This window comes from Pogoniulus pusillus, chromosome 13, assembly GCF_015220805.1.
Source record: "Pogoniulus pusillus isolate bPogPus1 chromosome 13, bPogPus1.pri, whole genome shotgun sequence".
In the NCBI taxonomy this organism is placed as follows: domain Eukaryota; kingdom Metazoa; phylum Chordata; class Aves; order Piciformes; family Lybiidae; genus Pogoniulus; species Pogoniulus pusillus.
In genome coordinates this window covers 6,339,771-6,357,273 of record NC_087276.1, presented here as the reverse complement: position 1 = coordinate 6,357,273, position 17,503 = coordinate 6,339,771, and positions in this window count along the sequence as shown.

Below are 17,503 nucleotides of genomic sequence, written 5' to 3'. Positions count from 1 at the left end.
CTCATAAAATTCTGTCATCTGGCATAAACTCTCAGTGAAACTTCAGCAAGAATTAGTGTTGTATAATGTATTTCATCCTTTTAGATACAGAGATGTGGTTGTTGCACCAGCAAAGTTAATACAGTCCCACAATTTGAGTCCTTTTCTTTCCTAATGAGGCCTCATAGGAGATTTTTTCCCTTTTGTTGAGCTGCAAGCAATGTTGTTATTGATATCCTTCATCCACCTGGACACTCATATAATATTCCTCATTCATAAGTGGGGGTCTCCCAGGGATCAACATTGAGCCTCACACTGTTCAGAATCAACCAGGTTGGAAGAGACCTCCAAGATCATCCAGTCCAACCTAGCACCCAGCCCTAGCCAGTCAACCAGACCATGGCACTAAGTGCCTCAGCCAGGCTTTTCTTCAACACCTCCAGGGACAGCGACTCCACCACCTCCCTGGGCAGCCCATTCCAACGGCAAATCACTGTCTCTGTCTTCATAAGGGATTTGGATGATGGGATCAAGTGTACCCTGATGATATTTGCTGATGAGGCCAAATTGAGTGGGGAAATGGACATTTTGGAAAGGAAAGCCACCTTCCAGGAAGGCCTAGATAGGCTGGAAGAGGGAGCTAACAAGAACCTTTTGAAGTTCAACAAGTGTAAGGTCTTGCACCTGAGAAAACCTAATCTGGGAGTGCAGCACAGGCCAAGAGCTACCTGGCAGGAGAGCAGTGGAAAGAACCCCGCAGGTCCTGATGGACAACAACATGTGCTTGATACAAGTGAACAGCATGCTGCAGTGGCAAAGAAAGCCAACGTGATGCTGGGCTGCATCAACAAAGGCATCACCAGCACAGGTAAGGAACTCACTATGCCATTCTGAGCAGCTGTCAGGCCAGAGCTGGAGCACCGTGTTCAGACTGTGATATCAGATCAGCACTCACATCATCAAAAACATATGCAATGTGAGCCAGCAGTGTGCCCAGGTGGCCAAGAGAGCCAGTGGCATCCTGGCCTGCATCAGGAATGGTGTGGTCAGCAGGAGCAGGGAGGTCATTCTGCCCCTGTACTCTGCACTGGTTAGACCACACCTTGAGTGCTGTGTTCAGTTCTGGGCCCCCCAGTTTAGGAGGGACATTGAGATGCTTGAGCGTGTCCAGAGAAGGGCGACGAGGCTGGGGAGAGGCCTTGAGCACAGCCCTATGAGGGGAGGCTGAGGGAGCTGGGATTGGTTAGCCTGGAGAAGAGGAGGCTCAGGGCAGACCTTATTGCTGTCTACAACTACCTGAGGGGAGGTTGTGGCCAGGAGGAGGTTGCTCTCTTCTCTCAGGTGGCCAGCACCAGAACAAGAGGACACAGCCTCAGGCTGCGCCAGGGGAAATTTAGGCTGGGGGTGAGGAGAAAGTTCTTCCCTGAGAGAGTCATTGGACACTGGAATGGGCTGCCCGGGGAGGTGGTGGAGTCGCCGTCCCTGGAGCTGTTCAAGGCAGGATTGGACGTGGCACTTGGTGCCATGGTCTGGCCTTGAGCTCTGTGGTAAAGGGTTGGACTTGATGATCTGTGAGGTCTCTTCCAACCCTGATGATACTGTGATACTGTGATCCTTTGCCTGCCGCTCCTGAAAGCTTGAATGGTTGTATTTGCTTCTTGCTTTGCTGAATAACTGCAAGCAGTGCATGAGGAAGGTTTCAGGGTGGTAAGCAAAGCACAGGAGACATAAAGGGTAGAGACTGTAATGAGAAGTGCTTGTGAAAGGCTTTGTTAAGTAAGAGAAGAGGACATCAAATGTGCCAGCAAGGGTGATAACTAAAGGCTGTGTACGAGGTCTTGTGATGACAGGGGTACTGGGTTCAAACTGGCAGAGGGGAGATTCCAAGTAGATGTTAGGAAAGGGTTGTTTGCAGTGAGGGTGGTGAGACACTGGCACAGGTTGCCCAGGGAGCCTGTGGCTGCTCCCTTCCTGGAGATGTTCAGGGTCATAGAATGAATCATAGAATGGTTTAGATTGGAAGGGACCTCAAGGATCATCCAGTTCCAACCACCTGCCGTAGGCAGGGACACTTCCCACTAGAACAGGTCACTCAAGGCCTCATCCAGCCTGGCCTTGAACACCTCCAGGGAGGGAGCAGCCACAACCTCCCTGGGAAACCTGTGCCAGTGTCTCACCACCCTCACTGCAAAGAACTTCTTCCTAACATCCACTCTGAATCTCCCCTCTTCTAATTTAAACCCATTACTCCTTGTCCTGTGATTACAAGACCTTAATGTCTTGTTAAGTCTCTCCCCAGCCTTCTTGTAGGCCCCCTTCAGATACTGGAAGGCTGCTACAAGGTCTCCTCAAAGCCTTCTCTTCTCCAGGCTGAAGAGCCCCAACTGTTGTAGCCTGTCCTCATAGCAGAGCTGCTGCAGCCTTCTAGGCCAGGTTGGATGAGGCCTTGAGGGACCTGTTCTAGTAGGAGGCATCCCTGCCTATGGCAGGGGGCTGGAACTGGATGAAGTTTGAGGTCCCTTCTAACCTAAACCATTCTATGTGTTCCATTAAAAGTTCTGTAACCTGAAACTCTTTGCTTTTGGCTGCAGCAGTTGGAACCAGTGAGCCTAGACCTTTTGCTCTGAGTTTGTTTTTTCAGTAGAAAAGTTGCCTCTTACAAGGGGTGTGCTCATATGACTTCTGTACACACTCCAGCTGAGAGCTTGTTTCCATAGAGAGGTGGGGTTGCATGGCAGGGGCGGGGGGAAGCACTCTCTTTGGACTAACCTGTTTGCATAAGCAGGCTCATAAAATGATTTATCTCAATTACTCCAGCCTTTTGCTCAGCCCTCTCTTGGCAATACAGGGTTGTAAATGTTTCAGGCAACACAGTGCTTTGGTTAAACTGTCACCACCCTGGATAAGGTCATTGGCCCTGATGGGCTGCAGCTGAATGATTGTGGAACTTAGGAAGAAGAAGAGCCTGCCTGACATGAATCCCTGTCTAGCCACAGGCTAAGTTGAGCCCAAGGAGAAAGCGAGGGCGTCATGGTAACAGAATGAGCAGGAGGAGGAGGATGATGCAAGGAGAATAAAGTATTTCTATCAAAACTAAAGGAATGCTTTCAACTGGCTGTGAAGTCTAATATGGTCTGGACCACAGAAAATACTGATTAGTGCTTACATAGATCCACCGAGACAGAAAGCACATGCTTTGAAATTCTGGGTAAGATGCCTGCAAGAGAACCATATAGAATCATAGAATCAAGCAGGTTGGAAGAGACCTCCAACATCATCCAGTCCAACCTAGCACCCAGCCCTAGCCAGTCATCTAGACCATGGCACTAAGTGCCTCATCCAGCCTTACTTGAACACCTCCAGGGACGATGACTCCACCACCTCCCTGGGCAGCCCATTCCAATGCCAATCACTCTGGCAACAACTTCCTCCTAACACCCAGACTAGACTGAGACTGTGTCCCCTTGTTCTATTGCTGGTTGCCTGGGAGAAGGGACCAACCCCCACCTGGCCTCAGCCTCCCTTCAGGTAGTTGTAGACAGCAATGAGGTTACCCCTGAGCCTCCTCTTCTCCAGGCTGCACACCCCCAGCTCCCTCAGCCTCTCCTCATAGGATTTGTGTTCCAGGCCCCTCACCAGCCTTGTTGCCCTTCTCTGGACACCTTCCAGCACCTCAACATATCTCTTGAATTGAGGAGCCCAGAACTGGACACAGCACTCAAGGTGTGTCCTGACCAGTGCTGAGTACAGGGGAACAGTAACCTCCCTTGTCCTGCTGGCCACACTGTTCCTGAGCCAGCCCAGGATGCCATTGGCTCTCCTGGCCATCTGGGCACACTGCTGCCTGATCTTCAGCTACTATCCACCAGTACCCCCAGGTCCCTTTCTTCCTGGCTCCTCTCCAGCCACTCTGTCCCCAGCCTGTAGTACTGCTTAGGGTTGTTGTGGCCAAAGTGCAGAACCCTGCACTTGGCCTTGTTCAATCTCATCCCATTGCCCCTGCCCACCCATCCAGCCTTGTAAATGTCAATGTGAGCAAGGCTTTTCCCTCCATTTTGAAGAAGTGCCTAAGTTGCATATTGGTTCCAGAAACCTTCAGAGGCTAATGGTGTAGACTTGTAGGCCAAATCATCCCTTCCAATTTGCAGAAGCTGCATGTCTAGTGGACTGGACCTTGTGTTTCCAGCAGGAGAGACCAGCCTTGTCCTTTGGGGCACTAAACCTTCTCCTGTAGCGTAGCAGGAGCATCGTATGTCTTGGCAGGGCCAAGCGCGATGGTCTCCAGGACACTACAACCCTGCAGTAGCTGGAACAGAAAATGCAGTGTTTGCTCATGAGCTCCTACTGTGATCTGTCCTTGCACGGGCAGGATGGATGTATTCTGCTTTGGTTTTGCCAGCAGTGAAGGGAAGAGAGGACATCTTCATCCATCAGCTCACTTACATGACACGATTGAATCAAAGACTCCTTGGCACATACAACCTAGAATACCACATGGTACAGCAACCACGGGAAAGCAACTCCTGTGCCCTAAGGAACAAACCTGATAAACTTGGTTTAAGAAATAACAGGACTACTGGTGAATCTCCTGAAAGCTGTCTTCTGGACTTCTAAGGAATGACCCTGGCTTGAGCATGAGGTGACTGCTTTGGTGAGCAATTTCTTCACGTGTAATTACTCCATCTCCCAGGTAATCAACATGAGATGAGAATTTATTGTATCTGACAGTGGTGGCTAAGTCTTAATAGTGAATAGAGTTTATCTGATGTAAATCTTCACTGGTTTCCTTTTCTTATGTTTGCTCCTTCCCAGCTTCTAAACCTCCCCAAATCCCCCAGATCTATGTGAAGCAGTGTTTGGTGCTGGGTCTCATGATTTTCATTTCTAACTGGCCTGTAAATTCACCTCATCAAATACTGCAGATCTAATGGCTCTTCCACCTGTGCAACTTCTTAATAATTTTCTTAATTAATGAAAGCTTCAATGTCCTCAGCATATTTTTTATCAGACAAGCCTGTTACAAAACGAATTAACTCTGACTTTATAGGTTTTAAGAACATACTCTCCTCAGCCTGGTTATAGAATCATAGAATCAACCAGGTTGGAAGAGACCTCCAAGATCATCCAGTCCAACCTATCACCCAGCCATATCCAATCAACTAGACCATGGCACTAAGTGTCTCATCCAGTCTTTTCTTGAAGATCCCCAGGGAAGGTGCCTCCACCACCTCCCTGGGCAGCCCATTCCAATGGGAAATCACTCTCTCTGTGAAGAACTTCTATTGTTCATCCTTGGGTTGATAAATGAAGTGCCAGCCTATGTCACACTGCAGTCAAGCCCAACCTTGTTTACAGCTTTTCCTTTATCAGTAGTTTTCTGACACACCTAGGGTGCCTGAGCAAGAACACTATGAACTTCTCACAATGCTGAATTCAAAAATCAATGCCAGTATGCAAAGGCTAAAATATTACAACCAAAAGCAGATGTGGGCCTGGGTGCTGACAGATATTCTTCACTGCGATCAAACAGAGGTGGGGCTGGGGAGCAGGGGCTCCAGAGGACAGACAAAGGGAGCAGAGGGAACTCTTTCTCCCCTCGAGCTGGAAGAAGGAATCACTTCTCCCTTGCATCACCATATCAATGGCTTGCTGCTCACCAGCTTTTTTATTTCATGCCCCTTTTAAACCAGGGTATGCCAGTTCAAAGTCCCAGGTGTTCTAACACCACTGCTTTATCTAACTCCAGTTTGGAAGCATCATAGCAGCGTCAGCTGCAGTTAGTGGAAATTGGCCAGCCACACATTCCTGGCTTGTGAGGAAATGGACTGAAGGGAGTGTCCAAGGGCTATTAACTCTTCCTTGATGCTGTATGTCTGTAAGAGTGCTCAAATGAAAGACCTTAGCTTTGGGGGGAAAAAAAAAACCCAAACCCATCCAGCAAACTTTACACACCCCACCAATAAACAAAACCCCTAAGGAAACAGAACTGCCCAAACCCAGATAACTTCAGCAGTCTGGAAAATGAGAGTGCCAGTTTTGACACAGAGAACTGGGCATCTGCAGGACAGGATGTGTGGAATTAGCCTGAGGTGGCTTTTTTGGTGTACTGTATTCATATAGCTGGTGTTCATTATGCTTCTTAGAAAAACCAATATCATGCCTAGGAAAAGGTTGCCTGTAAGTATTAATTTGTGGTATTAGCACCTGCTGGAAGGATAAACCAGTGGCATCCTGGCCTGCATCAGGAACAATGTGGCCAGTAGGACAAGGGAGGTTATTCTTCCCCTGTGCTCAGCACTGGTCAGGCCACACCTTGAGTACTGTGTCCAGTTCTGGGCCCCTCAATTCAAGAAAGATGTTGAGGTGCTGGAACATGTCCCGAGAAGGGCAACAAAGCTGGTGAGGGGCCTGGAGCACAAATCCTATGAGGAGAGGTTGAGGGAGCTGGGCCTCTTTAGCCTGGAGAAGAGGAGGCTCAGGGGTGATCTTATTACTGTCTACAACTACCTGAAGGGGCATTGTAGCCAGGTGGGGGTGGCCTCTTCTCCCAGGCAACCAGCAATAGAACAAGGGGACACAGTCTCAAGTTGTGCCAGGGTAGGTATAGGCTGGATATTAGGAAGAAGTTCTTCACAGAGAGAGTGATTGGCATTGGAATGGGCTGCCCAGGGAGGTGGTGGAGGCACCGTCCCTGGGGGTCTTCAAGAAAAGCCTGGATGAGGCACTTAGTGCCATGGTCTGGTTGATTGGTTAGGGCTGGGTGCTAGGTTGGACTGGATGATCTTGGAGGTCTCTTCCAACCTGGTTGATTCTATGAGTCTATGATTCTAAGATTTACTTAGCCCAGCACTGCTGATAAACACTTGGTGACCAGAGCAGGCACAGAGGCTGGGTGGATCTGTATTGCTGTGGCACTGGGGGGAATGAAGGGGCCACTTGCAACACTGCTGACCAGAGGACTCACACAAAAAACCCTAAGAAATATCTTATGCAACTGATGAAGGAACAACTGGTTGACCATCAGGCACAATGTCTTGACTGCAATCACAACTACACACTTTGCACAATAACACATAACCAGGTGTAAACAGTGCCCCAATTTATCTCATTTGGAGAGGGTTGAGAGTGTGATGCCAAAGGGCCAGGATATGGTATGCCCCCCTCAGCCCTGAAAAGGGACACCTTTGGGGTAGGATTTATAATGTCAGCTATGCTAAGGGCTTCTGTGGGAGACTGAGTGTGTGAGTGCAACTGTATTTTGGAGCTATGTAGTGATTCTGCAGTTTAGTGTGCTTATGACTGACAACCCTAAAGACTCTGTGTGTACTGCATGTAAATAAACTGCACTATTTGTGCACTTGGTTGCTACTCTCTGATTCTTCAGAACGTGACCCTTTTATTTGCAGGCTTCTAATTGTAGCTGTTTGGAATATTTCTATTATGGGTATGAACCTCTTGAATAGCCATGATAAATTTTATTCCTCTAATAAGATGGGATTTTGTGGTTACGTTTCTGGTCTGGTGTTTGCTCTGAGTTCTACTGTGTTGCATCTTGAATGAATATAGCCATGCCAAGCATCCCAGGTACAGCAATTGTGGCCTTTTGGTATCTGAAGGGAGCCTAGAGAAAAAAAAGCTGGGGAGGGACTTCTTAGGCTATTAGGGAGCGGCAGGACTAGGGGGAATGGAGAAAAGCTGGAGGTGGGTAGGTTCAGACTGGACATGAGGAGGAAGTTGTTGAGCATGAGAGTGGTGAGAGGCTGGAATGGGTTGCCCAGGGACGTGGTTGTGGCCCCATTCCTGGAGGTGTTTAAGGCCAGGCTGGCTGAGGCTGTGGCCAGCCTCATCTAGGGTGAGGTCTCCCTGCCCATGGCAGGGGGGTTGGAACTGGGTGATCCTTGTGGTCCCTTCCAACCCTGACTCATTCTATGATTCTATGAAATGGGCAGTAGCTCTGAACACACTTTGTCTTCCCGACAACCAGAGACTTAAGTAGTAGTGTCTAAGCAGCCTTCCAGGACCTAAAGTGAGCTACAAGAAAGCTGGGGAAGGACTTTTGTGTGATAGGACAAGGGAGAATGGATTGAAACTGGAAGAGGGGAGACTGAGATTGAGATATGGAAAAAATTCTTTCCAGTGAGGAAGGGAGGTTGTAGCCAGGTGGGGGTTGGTCTCTTCTGCCAGGCCATAGAACCAGCAACAGAACAAGGGGACACAGTCTCAAGTTGTGCCAGGGGAGGTCTAGGCTGGATGTTAGGAGGAAGTTGTTGGCAGAGAGAATGATTGGCATTGGAATGGGCTGCCCAGGGAGGTGGTGGAGTCACTGTCCCTGGAGGTGTTGAAGAAAAGCCTGGATGAGGCACTTAGTGCCATGGTCTAGTTGACTGGATAGGGTTGGACTGTGTGATCTTGGAGGTCTCTTCCAACCTGGTTGATTCTATGATACAGCAGCCAGGCTGTTTGGATGTCTGCTGTTGGGCCTACAGTACACACAGTTAGTCTATATGTTGAAAGATAAGTTGAGCCACCCTTAGCCTCTTTAATCTCCATGAACCAGCTAGAATGAAAGGAGGTTCATCTTCTACCCAGCTGATCCTTCTCTGAATGCAACAGTACCCCTTTAGCAGAAAACAGGATTTACACAAGCTGCGTCTTAAACTCTTGGTATCAGAGTTAATCCTAAATGCTGTAAACTGTGTGGCTTATTTCTTTATGTTAGGGGTGTTCTTTTCATCCCTACATCCTGGTTTCTGGCTCTAAAGCAGCTTATTCCAGCTCATCTGCAGTGCTGACATTCAAAAACGTGTATGACTGGCAGCAATAAAACTTGATTTAGTCTCCTTCTCAGTCCATGAAAGAAATTGGCTTGGCACAATCCCCATTCACTAGGAAAATCAAATCTGTTGTCTTGTTTCTATTGTTGTTTATTGGTTTCCCCTTGTGCTCAAATATCTTGAGGAAAGACTGATGATGATGGCTGACAGTTGAGTGTGGGAATTGCTTTTCCTGTTTAAATTGTTGTCAAGATAGTTAGTGACAGCCTGAGGGGACATGATGCTGGTCAGTGTGAGTAAGACTATGGCAGCTGCTTTATAGGGCTTGGAACTCTTAACTGTACAACCCTGCTTTCTGAGTGCTGAGCTGACAAAGATCTTGCAATACTAAAGCCATTTTCACCCAGCTTCCAGAGAGTGGTGGTGAATGGTGCCACATCCAGTTGGCAGCTGTCACTAGTGGTGTTCCCCAAGGATCAGTGCTGGGCCCAGTCCTGTTCAGTATCTTTATTGATGATCTGGACGAGGGGATTGAGTCCAGCATCAGTAAGTTTGCAGATGACACCAAGCTAGAAGCAGGTGGGGATCTGTTGGAAGATAGGAGAGCCCTGCAGAGGGACCTGGCCAGGCTGGATGGGTGGGCAGAGGCCAATGGGATGAGATTAAACAAGGCCAAGTGCAGGACTCTACACTTTGGCCACAACAACCCCAAGCAGCACTACAGGGTGGGGACAGAGTGGTCGAGAGCAGCCGGGAAGAAAGGGACCTGGGGGTACTGGTGGATAGTAGCTGGAAATGAGCCAGCAGTGTGCCCAGGTGGGCAGGAAAGCCAATGGCATCCTGGCCTGCATCAGGAACAGTGTGGCCAGCAGGACAAGGGAGGTTATTCTGCCCCTGGACTCAGCACTGGTCAGGCCACACCTTGAGTCCCTGGAGGTGTTCAAGCAAAGCCTGGATGAGGCACTTAGTGCCATGGTCTGGTTGATTGGCTAGGGCTGGGTGCTAGGTGGGACTGGATGATCTTGGAGGTCTCTTCCAACCTGGTTGACTCTATGAACCTCTCATAGGAGAACCTAAAACTGATTTGTTAGACTGCAGGCTCGATGACTGATGAGACGTTGTTAAATGAAATCAAACAAGCTAACAATCTTGTTACCACAGTTACAAATCTTTAATACAGAGCTAATGTCTTATCTGTCTCTTCTGGTTTCATGAATATATTTTTATCATCTTAGTAAGGGCCTAATTACCAAACCAAAAAGAGAACTACACTGAGACCTGGGAGATGTCAGGTGCCTGATAGCTGTTAATGTGATGGAATCCATTTGCCCCAGTTCCACACTGGATTGATAATAACAATAGGATTATTTCTCCTTTAAATAATGGTTTTATTTAAGCTGCCTTTTACTGCAGGTACATCATGTCTGACACACTGCTGGTGGGCTCATATTAGACCCATCATGTTTTATGAAAATGTAGATGTTTGAATCATGGAATCAACCAGGTTGGAAGAGACCTCCAGAATCATCCAGTCCAACCTAGCACCCAGCCCTAGACAATCAACAAGACCATGGCACTAAGTGCCTCAGCCAGGCTTTGCTTGAACACCTCCAGGGATGGCAACTCCACCACCTCCCTGGGCAGCCCATTCCAATGCCAATCACTCTCTCTGGCAACAACTTTCTCCTAACATCCAGCCTAGACCTCCCCCAGCACAACTTGAGACTGTGTCCCCTTCTTCTGTTGCTGGTTGTCTGGCAGAAGAGACCAACCCCACCTGGCTACAGCCTCCCTTCAGGTAGTTGTAGATAGCAATGAGGTCACTTCCAGAGCCTCCTCTTCTTCAGGCTAAACTGGAACATTTCATTATCTGCCTCTCTGCTTTTCCAGCCACCACTAGTTTGGCTACAAGCAGTAGAAATGAAAAAGGAAAAAAGGAAAATAACTTGGATAATGTTCCTAAAATGTGAATAATTAGAGGTTAGCCTTTTAAAACTCAAAGTTGTCCATCGAGTTCAAAACACTGTGAAACTCTTATCACACAATAGTCAGGTTTTAAAAGTGTATTGTTGTATGACTGTAAATTGTGTGGTCCTGGCCAGCAAAACCTATACATTGCAGAGCAGCAAATGTTGTGACCTTTGCTATGGTCAGGATTTACCACTCCTCCTGTAGTTATAGAATCACTGAATGGTTTAGGCTGGAAGGACCTCAAGGATCATCCAGTTCCAACCCTCCACCATAGGCAGGGACACCTCCCACTAGCGCAGGTCGCTCAAGGCCTCATCCAGCCTGGCCTGGAACACCTCCAGGCAGGGAGCAGCCACAACCTCCCTGGGCAACCTGTGCCAGTGTCTCACCACCCTCACTGCAAAGAACCCTTTTCCTAACATCTAGTTTGAACCTCCCCTCTACCAGTTCAACCCTATTTCCCCTTGTCCTGTCATTACAAGGCCTTGTCAGTAGTCCCTCCCCAGCCTTCCTGTAGCCCCCTTCAGATACTGGAAGGCTACTACGAAGTCTCCTTGAAGCCTTCTCCAGGCTGCAGAGCCCCAACTCTCTCAGCCTGTCCTCATAGCAGAGCTGCTGCAGTCCTCTGAGCATCTTTGTGGCCCTTCTCTGGACTGGCTCCAACAGTTCCATGTCCTGCTTGTGCTGGGGGCTCCAGAACTGCACACAGGACTCCAGGTGGGGTCTGAGGAGAGCAGAGCCAAGGGGCAGAATCCCCTCCCTTGCCCTGCTGCCCACACTGCTCTTGCTGCAGCCCAGCACACAGTTGCTGTCTGGGCTGCACTCACACTGCAGGCTCCTGTTGAGCTTTTCACCACCCCAGACCCCCAGGTCCTTTTCCTCAGGGCTGCTCTCAGCCATTCCCCACCCAGCCTGTGCCTGTGCTTGGGACTGCACCTACCCAGGAGCAGGACCTTACAGGTGGTCTTGTTGAATGTCATGAGGTTGGCCTGGGCACATCTCTGCAGCCTGTGCAGCTCACTCTGGATGGCATCTCTGCCCTCTAGCAAAATGTTTCTCATATGTGATAATCTGATTCACTTTTGCCCCATCACCCTCTGACTCCAACTCAGTCACCCTGCTTTATCTCAGCAACAGTTTCCATGCAGTGTACTAAATCGTAGGTCATAAACTAGGATCTTGGACTCATTCTGTATCTTTTCTACTCCTCTGTGTACACAGTTTGAGTGACCAGCAGGCCAAGGGAGGGGATTCTGCCCTTTTGCTCTGCTCTCCTCAGACCCCACCTGGAGTCCTGTGTGCAGTTCTGGAGCCTTCAGCACAAGAAGGACATGGAACTGTTGGAGCCAGTCCAGAGGAGGGCCACAAAGATGCTTAGAGGACTGAAGCAGCTCTGCTCTGAGGACAGGCTACAAGAGCTGGGGATCTTCAGCCTAGAGAGAGAAGGCTTTGAGGAGACCTTTTAGTGACTTTCCAGTATCTGAAGGGGACCTACAGGAAGGCTGGGGAGGGACTATTGACAAGGTCTTGTAATGACAGGACAAGGGGGAATGGGTTTGAACTGGCAGAGAGGAGATTCCAAGTAGATGTTAGGAAAGGGTTCTTTGCAGTGAGGGTGGTGAGACACTGGCACAGGTTGCCCAGGGAGGTTGTGGCTGCTCCCTGCCTGGAGGTGTTCAAGGCCAGGCTAGATGAGGCCTTGAGTGACCTGTTCTAGTGGGAGGTGTCCCTGCCTGTGGCAGGGTTTGGAACTGGATGATCCTTGAGGTCCTTCCAGCCTAAACCATTTATGATTCTATGACATCAAGCTTTTAGCCCTATAGCCAAGTGATAGAAAGGGAAACAGCACAGAAAGAAATGTTACCACTTATTGGATTCTGCTGGCAGTGCACCTCAGGAGCCTCTCCTGGCCTGCCAAGGGGATGGGAGCATCACTTCTTTACCTTCCCTCCCCCCACCCCATTTTCCTTTATTCTGTGGCAGCCCCCTCAGTTTTGTGCCTTAAGCCTCAGATCCACTGTCTTTCCTGGTTTAAGAAAATGATAACTACTCACAGCTGATCTTTCTCTGTATCTGCCAGGACTGCTCACTCTTCAGGCTTTGCTTTCAACCACCAGGGAAGTGAGAAGCTGCTTGGGTGATGGTAAGAAGAAAGGTGAGAGCTGCTTTGGTCAACAAAACTCCACCCAGCAAAACAGGTTAGCGGAGAGCTCTGTGTCAGAAGCTGCTGGAGGCTCTGTTCCCGTCCTGGTGTTGGCCTTCCAGGATCTGAAGGGGGCTACAAAAAAGCTGAGGAGGGACTTTTCAGGCTATGAGGGAGTGACAGGACTAGGGGGAACAGAGCAAAGCTGGAGATGGTTAGGTTCAAGCTGGATGTGAGGAGGAAGTTGTTCAGCATGAGAGTGGTGAGAGCCTGGAATGGGTTGCCCAGGGAGGTGGTTGAGGCCCCATGGCTGGAGGTGTTTAAGGCCAGGCTGGCTGAGGCTGTGGCCAGCCTGATCTGGGGTAGGGTGTCCCTGGGCATGGCAGGGGCGTTGGAACTGGATGATCCTTGTGGTCCCTTCTGACCCTGACTGATTCTATGATTCTAAAGGGGCAGAATCCCCTCCCTTGCCCTGCTGCCCACACTGCTCTTGCTGCAGCCCAACACACAGTTGCTGTCTGGGCCACACTCACACTGCAGGCTCCTGTTGAGCTTTTCATCACCCCAGACCCCCAGGTCCTTTTCCTCAGGGCTGCTCCCAGCCATTCCCCACCCAGCCTGGATCTGTGCTTGGCATTGTGCCCACCTTACACTTGGCCCTGTTGCATGTCATGAGTTTGGCTGGGGCACACCTCTGCAGCCTGTCCAGATCCCTCTGGATGGATCCCTGCCCTCTAGCAAGTCGACTGTCTCCAGGTGGACATTGTGCCCTTGATCACCACTCTCTGTGTGCAACCATCCTTGAGGTGGTGCATTTGAAGCAAAGTAAAATTGTTTCAAATATAATTTATTTTCCTTTTGAAGTACATACATAGCTTGGAGTTATCACCTGTCATAGCTAGGTATTAGAGTCATAGAATCAGTCACAATTGGTAGGGACCACAAGGATCATCTAGTTCCAACCCCACCCTGCCGTGGGCAGGGACACCCTACCCTAGAGCAGGCTGGCCACAGCCTCAGCCAGCCTGGCCTTAAACACCTCCAGGGATGGGGCCACAACCACCTCCCTGGGCAACCCATTCCAGCCTCTCACCACTCTCATGCTGAACAACTTCTGTCTCACATCCAGTCTGTGGACATTAAATTAAAACATGATTGAAATAAGTGAAATAATTACAATTAATTACAACTGCACTGAGTCAGCTTTACAGTCTAAATTTGGAGATGGAGAAGAGGAGGCTCAGGGGTGATCTTATTACTGTCTACAACTACCTGAAGGGGCATTGTAGCCAGGTGGGGGGTGGCCTCTTCTCCCAGGCAACCAGCAATAGAACAAGGGGACACAGTCTCAAGTTGTGCCAGGGTAGGTCTAGGCTGGATGTTAGGAAGAAGTTCTTCACAGAGAGAGTGATTGGCATTGGAATGGGCTGCCCAGGGAGGTGGTGGAGTCACTGTCCCTGGGGGTCTTCAAGAAAAGCTTGGATGAGGCACTTAGTGCCATGGTCTAGTTGATTGGTTAGGGCTGGGTGCTAGGTTGGACTGGATGATCTTGGAGGTCTCTTCCAACCTGGTTGATTCTATGATTATGGAAATGGTAAATACCTTAAGGAGAAAAGTTAAGTAATCTTTAAAAGCTGTTTGCATTTTGCAATCAGTTTCTGCCCTTCTGCTCTGTGAGAGGGGGGAAAAAAACCACCCTAAAAGAGGAAGTGTTAGTTTGAGGTTTATTTTTTAATTTGAGTTTGTTTTTTTTTCCCCCATTGAAGCAGAATAATACATTGTGATAAGGGTTTGATTGTTTGGGTTTTGAGGTGGGTTTTTTGGTTGGCTTTTTTAGTTGTGCGGCGTTTGGGGTTTTTTTGAGTGAATATTAAACGTGTGGCTCTGTAAACAGCACAAACATCAGTATCAACAACATCATATGTCAGCCTTCTGAGGGCTTGGTTTGCTTCAGGAAGGAGCTGAAGCAGAGCCAAGCATTGTTTGTGTCCTGGCACCCATTCAAACATGCAGATCTAGGAGAGCAGGCTGCAGACTGCCTTGCTGCCACTCTTTTCTGCTGAATTTTAGGACGAGGTTGACATTAAGGCAATCCTGAAAAGCTGGTGCAGCTCTCCAAAATGTATCCAAGTTCTCAAGCAGTACCATGGGCCTGCTCCCCAGTGATAGCAGGGAGGCCTTGCAATGCAGGCAGCTCACCATCAGCAGTGCAGCTTAGATTATTTGGGCCAGCTCCCCAGTGATAGCAGGGAGGCTTTGCAATGCAGGCAGCTCACCATCAGTAATGCAGCTTAGATTATTTGGGCCAGTTCCCCAGTGATAGCAGGGAGGCTTTGCAATGCAGGCAGCTCACCATCAGTAATGTTAAGTGAAAAAAGGAAGTGTAGGGACACTCGTGGACTGCACCTGTTCTCTGGAGCAATTGCTACAAGTATTAAAGCCCTGCTTCCCAGGCAGCACCTGGACATTTCCTGATAAAGGGAAGTATCACAGTATCACCAAGGTTGGAAGAGACCTCACAGATCATCAAGTCCAACCCTTTACCACAGAGCTCAAGGCTAGACCATGGCACCAAGTGCCACATCCAGTCTTGCCTTGAACAGCTCCAGGGACGGCGACTCCACCACCTCCCCGGGCAGCCCATTCCAGTGTCCAATGACTCTCTCAGGGAAGAACTTTCTCCTCACCTCCAGCCTAAATTTCCCCTGGCGTAGCCTGAGGCTGTGTCCTCTCATTCTGGTGCTGGCCACCTGAGAGAAGAGAGCAACCTCCTCCTGGCCACAGCCTCCCCTCAGGTAGCTGTAGACAGCAATAAGGTCACCCCTGAGCCTCCTCTTCTCCAGGCTAACCAATCCCAGCTCCCTCAGCCTCTCCTCCTAGGGCTGTGCTCAAGGCCTCTCCCCAGCCTCGTCGCCCTTCTCTGGACATGCTCAAGCATCTCAGTGTCCTTCCTAAACATCTTTCTTTGCTCTTGTTTCTGCTTTGGCTTTTCATCCTATTAAATCCCTTCTATGTTGACTCAAAGACCTTTGGTTACATTTTCCCTCTCCCCTGTCCATCTAAGAAGGGGAGTGATAGTGTGGCTTTGGTGGGCCTCCTGCCAGGGCCAAACCACCACAGATGGCACAGCAAAGGGCTACAAAAATGATTAGAGGACTAGAATATGTTTCATGAAGAAAGGCTGAGGCACTGGGGGCTTTTTAGCTTGGAGAAAAGGGGCCTGAAGGGGGCCTACAGGAAGGCTGAGGAGGGATGATTGACAAGGTCTTGTGAGGACAGGACAAGAGGTAATGGGTTTAAACTGGCTGAGGGGAGAGTCAAACTAGATGTTAGGAAAGGGTTGTTTGCAGTGAGGGTGGTGAGACACTGGCACAGGTTGCCCAGGGAGGTTGTGGCTGCTCCCTGCCTGGAGGTGTTCAAGGCTGGGATGGATGAGGCCTTGAGCAACTTCTTCTAGTGGGAGGTGTCCCTGCCTATGGCAGGGCACTGGAACTGGATCATCCTTGAGGTTCCTTCCAAAATAAACCATTCTATGATTCTGAGACTGAGGGAGGTATCTCAACAATGCTTAGAAGGTGGAGGTCAGGAGAATGGGGGCAGTCTCTTTTCAGTGGTGGCCCATGACAGGACAAAAGATGATGGGTACAAACTTGAACATAGGCAGCTCATCTAAATACAAGAAGCCACTTCTTTACATTGAGGCTGGTGGAACACTCAACAGGCTGCCCAGAGAGGAGGTGGAGTCTTTGTCTCTGGAGGCATTCAGAACCTCCCTGGACCCCATCCTGTGCAACCTGGTCCAGGTGAACCTGCTCTGGCAGCGGTGATGGACTAGATGATGTATAGATGATCTCTTCTATCTCCTACCATTCTGTGATTTTGTGCTTCTGTTAGTGCTATATGGAAATTTGTATGGGTATTTGTATGGATGTTAGGAGGAAGTTGTTGGCAGAGAGAGTGATTGGCATTGGAATGGGCTGCCCAGGGAGGTGGTGGAGTCACTGTCCCCGGAGGTGTTGAAGAAAAGCCTGACTGAGGCACTTAGTGCCATGGTCTGGTTGCCTGGCTAGGGCTGGGTGCTAGGTTGGACTGGATGATCTTGGAGGTCCTTTCCAACCTGGTTGATTCTATGATCAGAAGTACATTTTGCTACCATGGAGCTGTTATTTAAAGCCTTTGACAGAACAGAACTGCTCTTTGCCTTTATAATTCTATCCTGAAAGTAAGACTTGCATATTCCACCTCGTGAAGTTTTATCTGCACCTGTACACGTTGTGAATGCAGTATCCAAAGGCTGCTGAAGAATGTAGGACAAGGCTCTCAGGAGTATGAACATAAGTTTTAAAGACCCTAATAAACACTGGGTTTTCTTTTAAAGCTCAGTTTATCATGCTTGCTCTATGATCTAGGAACCAAAAGCACTGACGAGTCCATCAGGACAGGTCAGTATTAGATCACAGCATCACCAAGGCTGGAAGAGACCTCATAGATCATCAAGTCCACGATTTAACACTTGATAAAATATTTTGTTATTCGCTGCAATGTGTTATTAAAAAAAAAAAAAAACAATGTAATTGTTTTTATACAGTCTAAAGGTTCACCTATAGATGTAGCTGACAATCCATCAGAGTGAAAA